Here is a 15,073-nt window from a genome sequence, read left to right as displayed (position 1 = left end):
CTACATCTAGAAGGTGCAGCATCAGACCCAGCTCTGCTTATCTTTCATCATGCCCAGTCCTCTCTGACTCAAATCCTGCTCAGCCACCACCGCTGTTAGATCCACTGCTTTTAACAGACAATATATGTGCTAATCCAGTCAATCCCCTGGCGTCCTTCATCCCCCTGGCAGCCCCTGTTGTACTGAGTTCTCTTTAGAGTTATGCTTTCCTTGTGCCATTTATTGTTCTGCTGTTGCCAGTAGCAGGCTTCTCTGTGTATATGATAAGCTTCTACAGCTTTTCGAAAGTGCAACTGCAGGAATCTGAACGTCCCAAAAGACATGTTGTAAGTGCATCATGTTGAGCCTCTCTGCTCACTCAATTACCAGGATCCAGAGAATGATCCTAACTTTCTAAAAATGTTAGTATTTTCAAACTGTGCAATTGTGTCTTCCCTAATACTTTTCAAATGGCCCAGTATAGGTATTTTTAGAATAGACTCAAACATAGTCCAGCACACCCTTTGTGCACATAACTAAGTACTCACCTGTTTAGCTGTTGTACGCCTGCTTTTCCTTTTTCCAGGGATACCATCCTCCTAACCGACCTTGAAATTCTCTTTGTCTTGAAGTTAGCTGTGGCATAGGATCATAGAATGGCATCTCTTGACTGTTTTCACCACTTCATAGGGTAAAGTCTATGAGATGCTCCTACTGGCTGGAAGTCCTCCAGAGCCATGGCTATGGCTGCAGTTTTTATGAATACACATTCTGAATCTCATTTTGCAGGCTTTTATGAGGATATGGTTTAGGGCCACATTTGTTGTAACTTGGAGTTTTCTGGGAAATACTCCTACTTTCTGTAGGTGCTCCATATCCATTGCCAGTGATGGTTTCTCCCCTCCAATGGGTGCTCCTTTGGGTGGGCAGAGGAGTCCTCTTGCCCAGCAGACTTCTGCTGTTGCAGCTTCTGGCTCTTGTACCTACACTTGCCTTTCCTTTTACACTGTATGCAGAATTCTGCAGATTAGTCTGTGTGTTCACAATTCTCACAGATCCTCAGCTCCAAGGTTTTACTGCAGGTCTTTAATTCTGTCACATATTGATCGACTGTTTCTGCTTACGTGAAAAGGATTGGAAATGTTAAAATGATTCATTGTTTTGTGGAATACACAGCCACATTTTTTCATGTTTACATTTTCTCTTACACATTCTTTTCCTCCTCCCACCCGAAGCACAGAGGCTAGGGCTTTCGCGTTAGTGCTTCTTTCATTTGCACTAATTGCTGTTAAGTGGATCTCAAACTGCCTGACAGTTTCCGTTTTCTGCTGCATCCCGGCAGGGAAGGATTTAATGCTGGACCCTGTGACATGCTTGTTAGTTCTTCCAAAAGCTCCTGGAAATCACTAAAGTCCGTACTTAAATTTTGTCAGAGCCACTTTGCAAAGAGAAGCATATGTATGAGGAAAAGATTGTCTCCATTGGGGTTGCTACTGAACCAGCCCTAACAAAAGTGACTTAGCTTTCGGAACAGTGAATTGCAGGGGGTTAAAAGTAATTTCCCAGAGTATCTTTCTGTGTCCCCTGTCCTGAGAACTAGCAACACCTGACATTGTACAAGCACAGACCACAGAGACCACTGAAGGCAGCACACATCCCCTGGGACATGGGGAGGGAAGTCTCATCTGCTTCTGCACCCCGTGGTTCAATGCACCCTGAGAGAGTCAAGCAGCGGTGTGCTCTGCACTCAGCAAAGATGAGCAGGTCAGCCAAAAGCTCTGCATTGCCATTGCTCAGCACACAGCAAGTCCTTCTTTCCTCCACCAGTATCTGGAGACAACAGTCTGGTGACCCTAGAGGCATCTCCTTTCGCCCAGCAGCAGGTAGCCCTTAAGTCAGCTCTCCAGCAGGTCATGTTTGCCCGTTGCCGGCTTCACTGTGCTTCAGAGCTGCCAAGACACACACACCGGTTTAGCATTTAACCCCTCCTGGCCCTGGGCTGGCAAGCAAGGCCCCGAGTCCCTCACCCAGGTATGGTGCTGTGGTTCAGTCCATGGCACACACAGTGATCCTCCAGTGCTGGTGCTGCGGAGTCGCCTCATTGCAGAGCAGCAGCCGTTAAGGGCAGCTACGCGAAAATGAGCGGATTGCCCCTGTGGTGCCCTGGGAGCCTTGACCTCCAGGCCAGATCTGGAAGGCTATGCCTTCGTAGGGCCATGCAACGTTCAGAGTGTGGCTCCTTAGGGAATCTTTGAAATTGCCTTTGGAGAAACAGCAGTAGCCCCTGCACCGTGGCCCTAGGGCAGGAATGAGGAGCAGGCTACACATGCCACTTCCTTCTCTTAAACTTCAAACACACCATCAGACCTAAATTATTCACTTGTAATCCCTGGAGCTGGCAGCAGCTCAGAGAGGATCCAGCTCAGGTGATAAGAAGGAAGAAAGAAAAAAAAGAACCCATTAAATTTAAGAACCTCTGAGAGTCGTAAAATGTAAAAATATATTCAGGACAGGAGCCAGGCCAGGATGCGGAAGCTGGGTGCAAGCAGGGTCTGACACTGGCAGCTCTCTGAGCATGAGGGGGGTACCACGGAAGATGAGGGAACCTGAGGCTGAGAAGGCTGGTGGGGCTTGGTGGACCTGGGTGCTCAGCTCTGTTACCTCTTGTAACTCCTCATGGTCCTTTGTCCTCTCTCTGTGGTGTAACTGGAGTGAGAAAAGAGCAGGAAACGCGCAGAGGGAGTAGAGCTGTGCTAAGAGTGTCCAACCCAGGCTGAGAGCACTCCTGCTCTCCAAGGTGGCAGTCAGGGGACTGCCCTCTCCTTCTCCGCAGCCAGACCCCTGGCTCAGTCTCCCCAGAGAAGGTGTTGGGAATCCCCAAAGCCAAGGCGTAGAGCAGCTGTGTCACGGTGCCAGCAGAACGCAGCAGCCCCATCCCCAGAGACACGGCCAAGATGCTCAGAGCTGCCTTGGCTCCGGCAACATAGTTGGAAAGCTCTTGTTTACTGGGACCTAACGCAGTTACAAAGCTAACTGAAAACAGAGAGCAGCTCCTGGCAAGGCATGGACTGCAGAGAGCTGGGATGAAAGCATTTAAAATGTCTTGCTTCACCAGCTTGGCTGCCCCTGTGCCCACCAGCTTCAGTCTGCTCCTGCAGTGAGTGCCCCGTCACCTCTGAAACAAACTGCACCGATCAGAAACACTCCCACCTCAGGACTGGAAACATGTCCTGGCACAGCTCCCCAGGAGCCAGCACCCCTCCCCATCTGCCCGGGACAGAGCAAGCAGCAGTCACCTGAGGGTACCGCTGCTTCGCCCTGCGCCATGCAGAAGCGTCTGCAGCCGGTGGCACAGCTGCAGCCCAGCTCAATCTCCACAGCACAGCAAGCCCAAGCCCCACACCTCTGCCTCAGGCCAGGCTACACAAAAGCAAGAGGGTCTGACAAGAGGGTGGTGGGCACCCACTAGCTCAGCCCTTCCCAGAAGCTCCGGGGATAGCTTCAGGAGACACAGGAGAGATGACAATGTCCTGGATCAGTCTCAGTGGCTCTGCAGTCACAGCGCTTGACAACACCACAGGGAAGGTCTTCAGTCTGAGCTCCGTCCAGGCAGGTGGGCAGCTCCCCCTTCACCTGCCACCAGTGGCACATTGCAAACAGCTATGGGGAGGACAGACAGAGAGCAGTGATGTGGACACTGGTAAGTCCGCCAGCAGATCCCCGGTGTCCAGTGTCCAGTGCCCTGGCAGACCTCGGCAGGGCAGAGGGCAGGATTCAGGAGAGGACTGCACCTCACAGCAGTTGGGAGAAGTGGTGGCTTTAGAGTCTCAAAGGCCTTCTGCATCCTCTTTCTGCAGCCCACCAGCTCTCCATCCCCAATGCTCTGGACCATGACCCAGGCTGAGCTTTGCATTTCTAGCCTCTTGCAACATAGCTCCAGCTGCCTGAGCCAACTCAAATCCTGGGGCTCCGTATCAGCTCCCATCTGCATATCTGAGATGAGAAAAGCGGCTGCAGGCGCTGCCAGGGTTGCACCAGCCTGGCTTGGAGGGGGCAGGCTGAGGCTGTTACTCACCAAGAGGCTGTAGACAGAGCAGCTGCACCTCCTGCCTTGGCTGCACCTCCCAGTAAAGGCTGGCCGGCACCTGCAGGGAGCACGGATCACTCCTCAGAAGAGCAGCCAGATGGGAAGGTCTGCGTGCGTGTGATAACAGCTGCTGCTTGGCTCCTCTCCCTGGCAGGCCTGCATGGGGCACACAAGTGCCAGTATCTGGGGCTCCAGGAAAAGGGGGGGCCACGTGCCCCAAGGCCAGGCTGGCATCTCTGTCCTTGAGAGCCCTCAACATGGCTCCTCCTGCTAGAACCTCCCCAGGGAGTGCAGAGTGAATGCTCACCCCCACAGCACAAAGGTAGGTGGGAAGTGCGTACCCTCCACGCAGTTAGACACTGCAGATGCTGAGCCAGGCTTCTCATGCCTACGGCAAGCACAGAACTAGGTGCTGTGGGGCAGGGTGAGAAGCCAGCACCTCTTCCCTTACCAGGGCTCAAGGAATTTGTCCCTGCCCTAAGGCGGACTGAAGGACACGGAGTGGCTGGCTCTGGACCACCAGCAAGTGTGGCTGGCTCTGGATCACCCACGGCAGGGTGGGAGCCCAAGGCCAGGCAAGTGCTTCGCTTGCACTGAGATGCCAGCAGAGAAGCTGTGGATGCAAGGGGAAAAGCCAGGTGAGAGAGAAGAGCAAAGCCTGGCTGTTAGTGGCAGGAGTGCTGAAATTCACTATTAAACTACACTCCAAACTGATTTTTAAAGTTCTCTTTCCTATGGAGATGGGGAAAACACAGTGCCAAGTAAGCTGCCCCTACTTTTCTGCACAGCAATCAATAACCCATCATTGCATCAAACCAGATGGAAGTGGGGACCTTCACCCAGCACAGACCGATTCCAATTCATTCACCCTCCACCAAAGGCATCTCAACAAGCAAAGCAGCTTTACACTTCTTCATCTGCTGAACCAACACAGCACCAGAGCAAGGCCAGGGTGCTGAGCAGGCTGGGGCAAGTAAGCAAGGATGGAGGATGTTTCCTGGGTGTGGAAAGGAAAGGAAGGCCTGGGAAAGGTCTCCTGATGCCAGGGGACCATGCAAGCCACAGGAACAGGACAAACAGGAGGGTCACTAACTAGTTCAGAAAAAGTTTATGCATGCTTCTGCATCAGAACTTGCTGCCTCAGTCCTGGCAGTACTGGAATTTAGATGGAGGATAGATGTGATTGATGGCAAAGACAAAACCTGGGGTTTTCAACCCATTTTCATATTCAGTGCCTGTGAGATGGGCTTGACTTATTAGGCAGGTGAAGAGACCACAATGATTGTACAGGGAAGGAGGTAGAAAAGTGAAGATTGTGATCAGTCACAAAACAATCAAAACAAAAACTAAAGCCCAAGGTCCAGCACTTGGCTTTTTCTCATGCAAACCTCTCTGCACCCTTGTTATCCACAAATCTGGAATCAACCTCCATCCTCAGCAGGTGAGGAAGGAGGCGAGAGGGATCAGCAAGGCATTGCAAAATTGGTTCTATTTTTAAATGCATGAGGCCTTTGAAGGAACAAGGGACTGCCCATCACCTCTATTTCCACCTGACAAAGGTACTAGCACTTCCTGGACCAGCAGTGCCCAAACTCTTGGGGGGTACTGTCCTTGGCTGTAGAGGCAGTACAGGCCCTTCTTTGGGCATCTTGACACTTTAGGGCCATGAATGTCCCAGGCAGGCTCCCCCCTACCTGCTGGGACCTTCCCCACCTCTTCCTGGCTTTTCCAGGAGATCGGGGCAACAGGGCTGCAGCTCCTGGCCTGGCTCCATGGCAGAGGCTGTGCTCGACTCCTGCCCTGCAGCACCGGGGAAGGGCAGGAGCAGCAGCAAGGAGTGCATGATGCTGAGGCAGGCAGCACCCTTACCCTGAAGATGGCTGCAAGTGCCACTTCTGCGCCAGTCAGAGAGACTTCTCTTCCCGCACAAGGCCAGTGACTCGGTTCTGCAGCAGCCCTATGCTGACATCCAGACCCCAGCAGGGCTGCAAAGAACAGCCTCCCCACTGGTGTTTCACCCCACTCACCCCACCCTTTGCCAGTTGTGGCCTGAGGGTGCACAGATCCCAGCACCCCATCCCACCCCAGCTGCTCGCGGCCGCAGAGCGGAGCCAGGCAAACAGCTCGTCAGGAACAAAGCCCTTTCCCGAGTGGGCTGGGCTGCCTTGCCTGCGACTAAATATTCAGAGGCACTGTGCACTAGCCCTTTGATCAGCAATTTATCTCTCCACGCCACAAGTTTCCTGGAGCCTGGTGTTTCCGCCCCATGCTCAGCCTAGGTCCCAGGAGCCTGGGAGACAGGTGTGAGGAATTAGCTATAGGGACTAACGCTCTGACAGGAACCAGCACCAAAAGCAGGGGACAGAGTGTAATGTTTATTACATTTGAAGCAAAGCAAACATGTGGCCTACTTATGTATCTAGAGAGAATTAATTGGGGAGCTCCACAAAGCAGCAGATTATAAATTAGAATCATTTTCACCAACTACAGCCCATTCATCTTATTTCACACCAGGCCTGTCAGCTCAGCCTGACGTGGCCCTGTGCAGCCCCAGACCCACAGGCTGCTCTCTGGTGGCACAGGGGGACTGCCAGCAGCCAGCCCCATGGGCACTGCATGCCTAAACCCACGGGAAGCGTGCGGGGTCAAGCTGAGGCACACGCCTCGAATGGAAAGCAAACTCAGAGCCTTGCGGGTGGCCCCAGCGGTGGTGAGTGCCACCAGCTGTCATCTGCAGGGGTATCCAGAGTGCTCTGCTCCAGGGGCTGGCCCCAGAGATGCAGAGATGCCGGGTGCCTGCCCTGTGCTCCTCCGTCCCCCTTCACTCCCTGGCAGCCAGCAGAGTGGCGAGGGGCCAGCAGGGCTGTGCATGCACCTCCATACCCCTCCACCCTGGTTAGGATCCCAGGTTAGGGACCAGGCTTTGCTGATGTGACAGAACAGGCAACCGCAGGCCAAAGTCACGTGGAGACTCCCTTTGCGGAGCTTAGAGGTCCCTCCTGGGGACGCGGCCCATGATGTGCAGGGGCCAGAGCTGCTGGGAGCGTAATGCTCTGCATGCCCAAGGCACTGGACTCACCCCTCACGGAGAGGCAACCCATTTGCAGACAGACTCCTGTGCAAGGAGCAGCAGTGCTCAGATACTGTCAAAGCAGTTTGTGCCTGAGGCACTCTAGCCCTCAAGAGCCCTGGGGCCAGTAGTTGCCCGAGGGGCACTTCGAGAAATGCCCCTGAGGCGTTTCAGGGATTCTGGCCTGGAGCCAAAACACCCAGAGCGGCCACTGCCTCGCAGATGGTGGGATCTTGCCAGCACCTTTCAAAGCAGAGGACTAGAACAACTCTGATTTGGCCTTTACTTACAGATCCCAAGGAGCCAGCATGCAAAATATCATATTGATGCTGGGATCATTTCTCTCCAAAAGGCCATCTGCTGCCTTGCTGGAAGGAGTGTTAAAAGAGCCGGTGGAGATGGCTGGGCAACACCTGAAAAGGAGGATCTATTCCTGAAGATGGAGTTTGGGTCAGACCACAGCCACCATGATCTCAACTCTCCTGCCCTTCACAGTGATCAGAGGTGGACAGAACCAGAGGTGGGATCAGAGCCTCACAGCACCCACCTGTGCAAATGAGAGCACTCCCACGAAGGTGTCTGCAGGGTTCCAGACACAGTCAAAATGGTTTCCACAGGGAGCAGCAGAAGTCCGGCCCAAGAGTCCTTCTAGTCCATGTTGTGTCTCCAGAGTGGCCAGGAGCAACTGCCTGGAGCAGAACAGGGACAGGGCAAGAAGATGTGATACTCTTCCTGACACTCTCCCAGATTCCAACAATTTTAAGCTCAAAGAGACACATGCCAATTTGCCCCCAGTCTTTTCCACAAAGCTATCCAGAAGCAGGATGCCCCAGGAGCTAGCGTGCTGCCAAGGGCTTCAGAGATGCCCATAACAGCCTTGCCTCAGCTGACAGGGCCAGACAAGCTGCATCCCATGGCAGGGACTCCCGTCAACCTGTTTTTAGCAGCTGTAGCAACCTGCATTCACACACGAGCTGTCTGGTTCAGCAAGCCCACCGGAGTCCACGCTGGTAAGCGTGTGTGATCAGGGCAGAGCCCACCAGGCACCCTAGCCCAGATGCGGCATGCCCCACATACCAGGTCCCATCCAGCTGCTGCCTTGTCCCTCATGGCTCTGACTGCGCGGGGAAGCCCAGGGCTTCCAGATGGGCACCAGGTGAGGAGTGCCTGCCGCAGCCTGGTCCCATGCCAGAATATCTTTCTACCCCTTCATTGCCACGCTCTATGTGTCAGCTCCAGCCCCCACTCTACACCCGACTGGCTCATAATTTGTGTCATAAAGACAGAGTTTGTTCAAATGGCATTCCTAATTAGTATAGAAATACTATTAGCATCGTTAATGCATTCCAAACAATTCTGCACGTTGGCACCATGTGAAAGCAGCACTGGTGCAGAGATGAAGGTGGCAAAGCCAGGCCAGGGCCCAGACTGAGCCCAGCTCAGTTCTGCCCTGACGCTGAGCAGTGAAAACAGCATCCTCTCTACCCCAGCACTGCTCTCCCTGGTACGGCAATCAGTAAGAGTTGGACCAGGACAGATTTGTGTCAGTGTGTGTGCAAGCACACACATGTATGTGGTAGGGAATCACGATGACAGAAGCTACCCAGCACAGGAATTTCAGGACAAGAGAGGGAAACTGGTAGAAAAGAACTGAGGCAGGGGCATGGGGGTAGCAATAAAACAAAATGTAAAGTTGATTAATTATTTACTGCAGGAAACAATTGTGAAGTCACTTACTCTGGCTCTGTGCATCCTAAATAGGGTCTGCAGCATTTCTCAAATCTCTGTAGTGTGCTGAGTGATTTTTTTACAATTGGATGCATGAGGCTGGGGTAATCTTATAAGAGACTCCAGAAGATCAGTTTAGTATTGATCATGTGCTGAATTTAAAGGCTTTCCACATCCATCTGCTCTTGCTACTCAGGTGACAGCTCAGCTGGGACCTGGGTGCTCACTGGGTGCCTGCACCCGAGCCACCTCATTTGGCTGCACCCCGCGGCTGGGCTGATGCACAGCAGTGTGGGGGGCCAAGGCATCACACTGGAGCTCAGTTTATGAGCCAGCAGAGTCACACGGCTGCTCCCCACTGAGCCTTTTGATGAAGTCCCCTCAATGGATCAGTCTGCTGTCCTTCTCTCATCACTGGGGCCAGCTGGTTGTGGATTGTAGGGGATCATACGCTCATCTAACAGGGGCAGCAACTGCCAGAGACCAACAGAAAAAGGGTAACAGGGTATAGAGAGCAGTTTGCACAGACCGGCACCTAATGCCAACACCCTGCACCAGGGTGACAGCACCTGGCACCGTCCCCGAGGAGGTGCCAGCTGCCACTGCAGGGCAGCCATAGCACCTAGACCTGTTCAGCATAGCCCTTTGCCAGCTCTCACACAGCTGCTGCCAGGAGCCATTGCCTCCTGCATGGAATAAAGAGTTGGCCTTGGGCACTGAGGAGGGGACGCTGAGCACCTGGTGCTTCTCTGGATGCTGCAGACAGGACTATGAACTGAACAACCCTTCCCGAGCAGGCAAAGACCCCTGCAGCCCCCTCGCCTGGCAGGGTGTGATTGGGGCACAGCTGAAGCACTAAGGGCCCTATCATAGGCAGACCGTGCCAGCAAGAGCCGGGAAGAGCTCCAACCCTGGGGAGACAGGGTGACAAGAAAAGGCACATGGAGAGACAGAGCGCAGGTAGGAATACACATGGAGCAGGACCTCTGCCCATGTCTTGAAAGAAGTGTCTCCTGGGGTTTGCCTTGGACCCTGCAGGTCTTCTAGGCACAGGACTGCAAAGGGTGAGCCCGGGCTCCAGAGACAATGGCCTGGCAGCAGGACAGTTGCTGTGACATGCCCACAAATGTGACAGCAAGAGGGAATTCAGGCTTATGCTGAGGTTTTAGTTTTTTCTTTTAATAATATGCAAGTTGTTATGAAGTCATGAAAGCTGTGAGCCATGCTGTCCAAAAGACAACCTGCTTTATGATGCTAAAATACAAACTTCTGAGGTGCTTTTTGCAAAACAATACAACTTAAATGTATGAGAAATCTACTGATTTACTGAAACAGGAGATGTGCAGGGTAGAAAAAAAATGATTTTTCCAGGTCCACGTTTACTCGACAAAAGACCTATATTCAAATAACTCTTAGAGTAGGTCACTGGCATTCTCACAGAGGTTGAGTGGCTGAAAGTAAGGCTACAACATAAAGAGGCCCTCTTAATCAGCAGAGAGAGCAGAAATCATATGGACATGCTTTAAAACATCAGACGCTTCTTCAAAATCCCCAGGCAAAAATTTGAGTCCAAAAATCCATTTTGCAAAGCCGCCAACTGGGGTGAAGTGGGGCTGAGCTGTTGCTGCCCACAGGCGAAAAACTGCTGAGAGGCAGTGCTGTCGACACAGGGCACTGTCCAGTGAGGACCTCAGTGCAGTATACCTGGTAGGTGCTTAGACGCAGATCTTAAATCCAGACATTGATAAGACATCCAATTCTTTTGCTGTTGTTGCTGCTGCTGCTGCTGTTGCTTTGTTTTCAATAGCTGCAGCTAAACATTTAACCTTTACATTGATGGAATGACCTAAACATGTTCTTCCAGGCTCATCGGCAGCAAGGCTGTCTCACAGCAAGCAGAGAAATGCCTTTCCTTTCAGCCTGGCAAATCAATACACTGTGTGGCTGGCAGACTTGCAGGCGTCCCCTGCTCAGAACACATGGAAGGGTCTCAGAGGTGGGATGCGAGCATTTCTCCAGGTTGCCAGGTCTAACAGAGAGGTGGGCACGAACCTCCATCTTCTTGGCAAGCAGAAGAGCAGCTCACAATTTGGAAGCCATGTAGTTATTCCAGCTGGGAGGCTGGCTCTGGCTGTTGCTACCCAAGCCTGTGGCTTTGCCAGCAGCTGAGGCACTTATTCAGCTTCCTGGAATTTCAGATGGCACAGAAAGAGTTACAGGAAGGAGCAGCAGAGTAATCGTGCGTTAATACGGTCCCATGTCTTTTATTACTCTCAGAGTATTAAATTGATAGCTTGGTACCAAAGGCCAGAAGTGTCACCTCTCAACAAGATGAAATCTATGTAGCCTGTGGACAGGGGAAAGCCGCAAGATTTATAAAGGCATCCATAAAATTAACATTTGGATGAGCATGTGGGAGAACAGAGACCATGAACTGCAGCACCAGGTTAGTAAGTACCTGCCGCCCCTGTATTTAGAGCCCAGCAGACACCATTGACTGGGTGCATCTTCCTGCACTGATGCCTGGCTGAGCGGGGCCCCACAGCCGCTCTATTGCCAGGAAGGGGCTGCCAGGAGCTTTCAAGAGATGGTGGCATTTTGGTAGTGCCGTGGGGAGTGAGTGACAAGGGCAGAAACAGGCAACATCCCAGATCTCCTTGGGGGATCACTCCCTGGCCCTAGTGGTGGGAGCATCTCCCCTGGGTTTGGCTTAGACCAGACAGGAGGGCTCAGACCGTCTCTCCACAGCTCAGCCTGTGCTGTCTGAGCAAGCACCGAATACGGCAAGGCAATAGGACCTGGGGAACATGCTTACCCACAGATCAGGCAGCCCAAGTTATGTACTGTCGTGCCAGGAGCCATGAAACGGTGACCCCAGGCATACCCCATTGCCCCAGAGGGGCCAAGAGGCCCTGAGAAGACCTTGCCTCTGGCTTGCTGCTCCAGGACTCCATCCCACCATCCACGTGCCTGAGGGCTGTCCCTCGGCACAGCAGAGACACTGGGCACCCAGCAACCTGGCAGCTTTCAGGGTGCACAGCAAGGTGATTATGTCTGTGTGCACATCACAGTGCGGGCACAGGGCAAAGGGACTGCTGACACATGGGCCCGTTCAATGTTCTGTTACCACTGCTGGTAGCATCAGGGTCTGGTCACCTCTGGGCCTCTACCCTTCCTATGCACAGTGAGGGCAATACTCCAGCCCTACCACAAAACTAGGGACACCACAGACCTGCTGGGATAGCATGGTGCTCAGCGCCAGACCGGCTGGTCCTGCACTGCACAGCACACACTTCTACATGTAGACACCATGGCATGTCATAACTGTGTGTGTGCTCAGCTGCATGCCGTGCGTACTGTGCTGCACGCTCACACACCTGGTGCACTGTCTCAACGCCCAGTGCAAATGGAGCCACTGCCACTGCTGCCTGCAGTATGACTGCTTTGCAATTAAAGGAATGAAATGTTTATACAGGAATAAATCTGTGTTAATGAGATGAATCCTGCTCCCGCCGTGACAGGCTCTAAAACAAGGCTAGGAACTTGGGGGGAAGGGAGAAGGTTCAAATGTGTGCCGCTCCCAGCCAGCAGCTAGGCCTGGGAAGGGAACTGGGGAGGGAAAGGGGAGCAAACTCAGTTGGCTGGCAGGTTGCACGCAGGAGCCACCAGTTCTATGATTTCCCTGTCTGGTTCCCCTCACGTGGAGTTTGCAGGAGAGACCAGACCGTTGTCAGGCTTGCTCAGGCTCAGGAGGTGTTAGAGCTGTTTCCTTCCCTGGGAAGAGGACTGTGCCTGGCTCAAAGATTTAGGAAGAGCACGAGCGATTTGGACACCGATGCTGCCACAAAGTGGGGACACACTGCTTTGGGCCCTTCCACCTCAACAGCCTGTCCAAAAAAGTCCTTTGCTGAAGCTAGCACCAGGGGCTATGCAGGAGGAAATCCCTATGCAGGTCATCCTTGCTTTCCTCTATTCCTCAGAAACACTGCACTAATCCCTGTCACCTGCCTACACGGGAAACCACGGAGACACAGAATCCAATTAGCTTGAAATCCTGCTCTCGCTCCCGCGCAGCATCTCCCTCTGATAGAGCTGTGGAGCTGCAGAGATAAACGGTGCATTAGGATTCCACTGGGGTCTGGCAGGCAAGGATGGCTTTGGAACTGCAGCACCAGCCCAGGGAACGAGTGAGGCACCAGTGTCCCTTTCCCAAGCCTCTCTCTCCACCTCCGCCTCATACCAACTCTTCCTCCTTGCTCATCCTGCAGCAGCATTCCCTCAGCCGAGCCTGGCTGTGCAAGGTGAAAGCTGAGGACTGGGCCTAAAGCCAGCAGGTCTCCAGGCTGGCTTACCTACCACAGGACCCCCACTCCTCGCAGGGGGAGGAAAACCTCTTAGGGGCTGAATGGCATCAAAGCCTCTTGGCTGCTGGGGGTGGCCAAGGTGACATGAAACGCAGTGCCAGGGCCCATCTCCTCACCGCTACAACCCCCCAGGGCACCTCTGTGGCCGGAGGTCCCTTCAGCACCAGCATGATGCGTGTCACCCTCCGCTCCCTTGTGCCTCCTCCAGCACGGACTGGCCCTGTGCGGCTGGCTCTCTGGAATGATCTGCAGGACAAAGCAGGCTCAACCCCACGGAGGCAGCGAGGAAAGAGTCTGAACCAGGTAATCCTCCCCTGGACAAGCTCAGCACAGCCTCTAGCCACCGCCGAGCAGAGTACAAGGGGTAACTGTCGCTGACTCTGTGCTACGCCCTGGCTGTGCCTGCGGCAACAAGTCTCCTGTGCCTGATGGTACCACAGCCATGCCTGCTGTACTCACGCTCTTCCTTGCACCCACAGTAAATTACCTGCTTTGCATTTTGCAGCAGCAACTTAACAGTATTAATTCATTGTGTTCTGTCTTTAACAAACACCATTATCATATCACCAGCCAGGATTATGCAAATCCTGCGAAAGGAATTATTTCTCTCCCCAAAGTCACCTTGATTTATCAATTTTAGTCCAAAATGAAATACAAGTTGCTTTGGATAAACTGTTAAGCACGTGACCACACCCAGGGGGCTGTGATGGCCCCATAGGGCAAAATACACATCCAGGCACAGCCGTGCCCAGCTGGGTGACCCTTCATATCCACAGGTGACACAGGGGCAGCTCTGTGCGGGCCCCCACCAAGACCACTCCTGTGCCAGCGTGCAGGTGGACCTGGACACTAAGGAACTGGGCCCTGGACGAAGAGCTGGGGAAACAATCCCCTTGCAAAATACTCCTGGGATAACTCCATGGCTCCAGGCACACGGCCACAGGGCAGGTCTGAGGCTATGCAGAAGCAAGCGGGGCTGGAAACAAGGAAACTTTCTAAAATTGCATTAAGGATTGCTCTGTGGCTGCCACTGGTCTGCCCCCATCCCTGTCCCTACTTTCCACGTCAGGCTGAGCCTGCATCACGCATAACAAACTGGTGTGTCCTCCCATGCAAGTGTGGATGCTGCTAGGGATCAATGAGCAAGTCTGCATCCCACTCCAGGAATTAGCTCTTTAGCAGGATCCCCAAATAACATAATGCCTTTGTCCGTAATTTTCCTTTGCTGCAGAGATAAAGGCTCCCCACCCCTCTGATGCAGCTAGACCTGGCTGCAGTTGCCCCTCAGCATGTAAGGAAACACTTGTATAATTAAAGGTAACCTTTTTCCCATTATTTGTCAGCAATTTGAGTCAGTCCTTCAGCAGAGGCCAAGAACAGCACCCTAGTAAGAAGGGAGGACTTCTACTCTTCTGCAGGGCAGACAGCAAGCCTTTGCAACCTGAGCACAGGCTGGTGTTGCAAGAGGAACCGGGCCCTTGGCGAGGGCTTTGCCCTGATGGCCAGCAATTACTTTATGCATTCTGGCTCAGTGCAGAGGGGCTATTCTGAAAGATAGTTCTGCTTCAGATTGCATTAACCATGGATGGTAGCTCTGTAAGAGCAGCAAAAATCTCCCCAATTAGTCCTAAATATTTTTTATTTTCAAACTCAATGTGTTCTGGCAGATGAAGAATCAAGAGCAGCAACCATGCGTTGGTGGAGCAGCACCATGACTGCAGGCTGGTGCATTGAAAAGCCATTGACAGGTGTACACTCAGCAGCTCTTGTGCTTATGGCTCACACATAACTGTAAGAGATGGGAAATTCCTCCAAAAAACCATATTGTGACAGAGACAAGGATGA

General features: G+C 52.9%; 1 protein-coding gene across 16 annotated transcripts in view; it reads right to left on the bottom strand.

Annotated features, from left to right (window-relative positions):
* CDH22 (cadherin 22) overlaps nucleotides 1-7,713 on the bottom strand; it is a 107,732-nt gene extending 100,019 nt beyond the window's left edge. For 12 of the 16 annotated variants that reach the window (XM_041122594.1, XM_041122586.1, XM_041122585.1 and 9 more), the window contains exons 1-2: nucleotides 4,055-4,124; nucleotides 528-3,639 (exon numbers count right to left, since the gene is read on the bottom strand). The gene's annotated coding sequence lies outside the window, so the exon portion shown is untranslated. Of the gene's footprint in view, nucleotides 1-527; nucleotides 3,973-4,054; nucleotides 4,125-7,683 lie in introns of those variants that run through there. The other 4 variants (XM_041122578.1, XM_041122580.1, XM_041122579.1 and 1 more) reach the window with 4 other exon arrangements.
* Between the last annotated feature and the right edge of the window lie 7,360 nt (nucleotides 7,714-15,073).

Source organism: Aquila chrysaetos, chromosome 3, assembly GCF_900496995.4.
Source record: "Aquila chrysaetos chrysaetos chromosome 3, bAquChr1.4, whole genome shotgun sequence".
Classification (NCBI taxonomy): domain Eukaryota; kingdom Metazoa; phylum Chordata; class Aves; order Accipitriformes; family Accipitridae; genus Aquila; species Aquila chrysaetos.
Note: the sequence above shows the minus strand (reverse complement) of the source record. Positions and strands in the feature narration are given on the sequence as shown.